The following is a 6,000-nucleotide window of genomic DNA, read 5'->3' as shown; positions in this document are numbered from 1 at the left end:
ATCTAAATTTTAACATATTTGTAATTTTTTGCATGATGCTATATCGGTTAATACTTTAAGCCTGATTGTTATATTTGCAACTGTCCCTTGTTTTAAATAGTAAAACTATTGAAAATGTTTTCAAGTACATTAAAATTTCACTGTTTATCAATGATAGACCGTGATAGACCGTGATAAACATCTATCATAAACAGTAAAATTTTGCTACATTTATAAATTAGTTGGTTCATTTTTCTTTATTTAAAAACAACCCTTAAACAAGTTCCAAATCATGATTTTAATTTAAAATTTCTTTTAACAAAAAAAATAAAAGTCTTGTTTTTCAGCAAGTCCTATACTACCTACGACATTCCAAGTCTAACCTTCTCTCCCTTTCTCTCTTCTTCCATTAATACAAATATTAAATTTCAATATGCTAAACTTTTTGATTTACCGATATATTGAACAAATACTTTAAAATGTTGACGAATATTTTAATCTTTATTAACAACTACCTTCATAGCTAATAAGATTTCCATTCTCAACGAACAAGTTCCATCACAATTATACCAAGAAAAAATTCCACACGAGCTATCATGACATGTTGACAAACATCGAGGAGAGACTATTTTTGGAGAAGAGATAATGCTTCGCTTTGTGCAACACCAATGAGACATTCTAGTAGGCGTTCAAATAGTTCAGGTGAAAGGAAAAGGTGATCGAGAGAGGACACATTACAAAAAATAAGAAGAAAAAAATACAATAGTGGAAGTTGAGAGATTCAAATATCACGTTGACTATGATATGTGATAAATTGAATTATACTCAAGTTTGGTTTGAATAATGCACGGAATGAAAATACGAATGAGATAGTATACCTATAGATTCTATTACTAATAACTAAAAAGATTGAAAGAAAGAGATGTTTTATCAATTTTTTTTAGTTGATACCCTTTTGATGGCTTCTTCCTTTCTCCTCTCTTTATAATTAAAATGTTGCAAAAGACATCATCATTTCTCTCGAGAACTCAAATTTATATCTGACTTTCACCTCTTTTCATTTCTTTAATTTAGTGGTCCAATCCTCTATGTCTCTCTCTCTTAAATAATCAAAAGTTGGCAAAAATTTTCTTATCTCCAAGAAAACTACACTGGAATTCTCTCACCAAATTTTCTTTTCTCCCAAACACTATAATATATACTTCAAAAAACTCCAAGTTTAATAATGACAAGAGCCATTGATCATCAACTGCCCACATTCAAATGGCTCTTCATCACAGCAGAGATTGCAGTAGGATGGGCCCAACAAAAAAACTCTTGTTTTTATTTTTAACTTGTTTGCTCTTTTTTTCTTTTTTTTTTTTTTAAATTAATGAGAAAATATATAAGCCCCTAAATTATATTTGTATTAATGTTAAATTTTAGTCATAGGGTTTAGAGAGGTGCATTATATAAATTCTCTAACTCTACTAGTACCTCTAGATGTATAATATGATAATTTCTAACTAATTATAATAAATGGTTCTATTCCTTTGTCTATGGATGTAGCTAACATACTATTAGTGAACCACGTAAATTTTTGTGTCGATTTTCTACTGTTTACGTTTTCTTTTATTTTTTTCCTCTTTTTTTTTGTCGATTCCATTACAAGGTTGAGAGAAGGTAAATGAGTGATAATTTGAGCTATAAATTCTTTATTTGTTGAACTAGATTAATGTTGGCACTATTAGATATACATGAAGTTCTATCTTCAATATCAATTAACAACAGGAGGAGTATAGCTCATGTATCTTGTAAACGTTGTGAGGTCTCCCGACCATCTTTCTAATGAGATCCTTAGCAATGCTTCGTCGAGATGATATTTCTTTTGGTTTGGATCTATTTATTTTTTTTTGGATTGAACACCTATTTGACTTCATGGGCTAGGATACCATATTATACAAAAATCAATTAACAATAGAAGGAGTTGGTCATATCACTTTTAAAAATTGTGAGGTACCTCCATCTTTTCGATTAGGGCCCATCTGTTTTAGGTTGCGTTTGGCATTGCATTAGTTGTCTCAAAAAATCATTTAGATGAAATCTTATCACTAAATTTGTTAAAATCACTTTTAGAAACAAGTTAATTTCACGTTGACTTTAAAAGCAGTTTTAGCTTTTAGATTCTCCTAAAATCAAGTAGAATTTTAATTAATATTTAGTTTTAAATTTTATACTTTAAAAATAAGATTTATTTTATATATTTATCCATTTCTCCCCTAATCAAATCTATATTCTATTTTTCATGAATTAAATGCATCATTTTTTTTTAAAAAAAATATACCATATTCATCTTTTTAAAATAAAACTATTTTCCTTAAAATTTAAAAATTAATCTATAAGAAACAATTTATCATACTAAACAATTATTTAAAATTTTAAATTATAAAAAAAAAAAGTTGATTATAAGTCTATTTTAGTTATTATATCTAAAATAAAATGTTTATTTATTTATCAAACACTTTAACCTACTTTTTAAAATATGAGTTAAAATTTATCAAATATCATTTTACTTCTTTTCACGGCTGATTTTCTAAAAACAAACGGTTGTCACAATTGCTTTTAAAACTACAGCAATAACTAAACAGAGCCTTAATTGGATTTGAGGGGTTACTTATTTTCTTTTGCTTTTATTTTGCGGCTAGATTTGTATTTTTGTGGTTGGATCTTTTTTCTATTTTTAAAAAAGTATTTATATATATATATTTACAATTTTAATAAAAAATTATGGGCAAATTTAAGAAGAAGAAAAAGTATAATATTCATCAAATACCTAGGAACAATTTTGTGTTTTATGATAACTTGATGTAGTTGATAGTATTCTTTCAAGTACTATTTAGGTTAAAGTTGTTTGCTTAGTGAACAAGAGAAGTTGATTATGACTAAACCTAAACCAAAAAATCCAACACTATGTGTTTGATATTTCCTTCTTTTAAGTAACTAAAATTTAAAAACCCTTTAATACTTTATCTAAACTTTTAAAAATTTTCAACCATGTGTGTTTCTAATTTTAAATTATAACAACATGTTCGGATTCACTTGACAAAAAAATATCTTTTAAAAAACTTATTTTTATTTAAATATTTTTAATAAAAACGAATTAAAATATATTTGAAAAGCTATTTTGAATAGTTACCAAAAATTTCAATTCTTTTCGAAGTGACTTATTTTCAAAATTATACACATGCGGTTTTTCTTAAAGAGTTAATTAAAAGGTATATTTACATTATACACGTACACTAATCTATTTAACTCTCCTCAATTCTATGTGTAGTTTCAACTCAATTTTATTCATTAAACACATGTGAAAATTATATATGCATTATAGTTTTAAGTCAAAATTCTTAATAGCGGTTCTAAAATATATATTTTTTTAATTTAATTATACAATTATATATATTTGGTTCATGATTTTAGTTCTCAAGTTTTTAAAAATATGTGCATTCAATTCTCGAGTATTTAAAAATAGGTTCTAAAAATGTTTGGCGGTAGCTTTTTTTCTTATTTTAAAGTAGAAAATTATTTCTTATCTCTAAAATTATTTTTTAAACTTAATTTCCTAACTCATAAGGTCATATAATTATTTAAAATAATAAAAAATTACCTCAACGACTTTTTAAATATATTCTTAAAAACTTAGGAACTAAAAAGATACATTTTGAAAACTCAGAAATCAAATCCACTTATTCTAAAAAACTCGAAGACGTTTTGAAAACTAAAAAGGAATTCAAACCTCTAGCTTTTCGAAACTATAGTATATTCTTTACACCAATCGAGCCATGCTTATTTGAGACTAGTTAAATTATATTCTGATTCACATTAATTTAAAGTGATACGTTTAGTAGTATGGTCTATAGGCCATTTTTTTTTAAACCATTAAAAATAATAATAATAACTAGCTAGAGATTCAAATCGTAACATCTAAGAATACTCAATTAAGCTCCCCACACCCACCGACCATAATTTTGCATATCTCTAGGAAAGAAAAAAATTAAAAATAAATAAATAAATATAGAAAATAAAGGTTGGTAACTTTTTGCTTTGTTTTTTTTTCTTTTCCTCTTTGCCTTAGGGTCCACGAAAGTATTTAGACTACTTCAAAATTTTGTCCCAAAAGAAAAAAAGAAAACCTTTTACAATATTATTTTTCTAAACAAGAGTCTTTTTTTTTTTTTTTTTTTTCTTTTTTCTTTTTTAATCTCTCTTTGAGTTTTAAGGGTTTTTTCCAAAGTAAGAAACATAAAAGGGCTCTGAAATCAGTAACCAAAGAAGTTTCCAACAACACCCAATAAACCATTTTTGTTTTTTCTTTTAAAAAAAGCATCAAATTCTATGCATTTTGGACTCACTCTTCATTGATTCTAGAGAGGAAGTGTAAAAAAAATATTAAATCTTTTTATGAGTGAGAGAGACAAAGATGCACACTTTGGAGTGAAAAGAGAAAACCCATTAAGCCAAAGACAATTTTTTTTTTGGGGGGAGGGGTAAGAGAGAGAGAAAAAAATGAAATTGAAGAACATTATAGAGCTTATAAGCTTGTTTTTTCTTCTTGTTCTTTTTCTTCTTCCCTTCAATATTGAAAGAGTAATACCTACCTCCGCCATTGTCGCCGTCGCCGCCAATGCCGATGTCGATGTCTCCGCCACCACCGTCTTCCGCCCTAAAAGCCACCCTCATGACGGTGGCGCCGCCATGTTTGGTGCTCAGAAGAGAAGAGTCTACACTGGCCCAAATCCTCTTCATAACAGATAAGTAATTGAAGAAGAGGGAAAAAAAAAAAATTAAACCTCATCAAAATTTCTTCTACACTAGCAAATTTTTGTTTTTGGTTTTTTTTTTTTTTTTTTTTTTTGGTTTTTTTGTGGGGGTTGAAAGTGAACTTCTTCTTCATCTTTCTTCTTGTTCTTCTTGGTTGTACTCTTGGTTGGAAAAAAGGAGGATTATTGTTATTGTTATATGTTGAAGTTATAATCTTCCAAATATATATGTAAATGAGATTTTGTTTAGGAAAAATTACATGTAATTAATTTTCTGTCTGTAATTAACAAGATTGAAATCAACGAGTATTAGTTTGGTTTGGTTTGGTTTTTTTTTTTTTTAAATTAAAATTTTCCCTCCATTGAGGGTTTAGATTGATGAATATTGATTATTCTTCTCTATCTCATTATGGTTTTAATCTTCCAAAAGAAAATTTCCTCTTGCATTTTCTTTTTCCAGCTGAGAAAATTTGATTAAATACACCCATATTTATACACACATAAATATATGAATTTACATGACATAAGGTTGAGTTTTTAAATGCTCTCAAACATGTTTTTTTTTTTTTTTTTTGGGTTAATGAGGATTCATAAAATAATGTTTTTTTTTTTTTTTGAAAAGGTAAGAGTAGTTTAATTTGAAGAATTCCTAAAAAGCCATTCCCCCATCCTTTTTAATTTCTTTGTATAGAATGATTGCCAAAGGACCCACTTTTTGTATCTTATAATTTACCCCCTTCTCATTCATCCTCCCACCATGTCATGTCTACCTCTATGAGACTTTTTTTTTTTTTTTTTTTTTATAGTTTATGAATTATAAGTTCTAAACTAATTTGGACTATTTGTATTATAAATTCAATTATAATAAAATCATTTGAATAAATATATAATTAAGTAATAATTGTAACAAAGGTTTGAATCTCTATCTTTTATCTTGTTAGAGTGAAATACTAATAAGTAGTAGTAATTATTTTCTAAATCATTGTTAAACTTAAAATAAACAATAATTTTCTTTTGTTGGAAAATATAGATAATAATACAAAATAGTGAAAATTATATAAAAGAAAAGAAGAAGAAAGAAATAGGAAGTGTTTCATTGAAATGATTGTTGGGTACACAGAAATAAGAAGGGGTGCTCAAGGCATTGTGTTGGGGGTGGTGATTGAAATTTGAATGCTCTCTCTCTCTCTATATATATTTTTTATTTGAAAGGAATGAGTATAAA

Source organism: Benincasa hispida, chromosome 3 (genome assembly GCF_009727055.1).
Source record: "Benincasa hispida cultivar B227 chromosome 3, ASM972705v1, whole genome shotgun sequence".
Taxonomy (NCBI): Eukaryota; Viridiplantae; Streptophyta; class Magnoliopsida; order Cucurbitales; family Cucurbitaceae; genus Benincasa; species Benincasa hispida.
Note: the sequence above shows the minus strand (reverse complement) of the source record.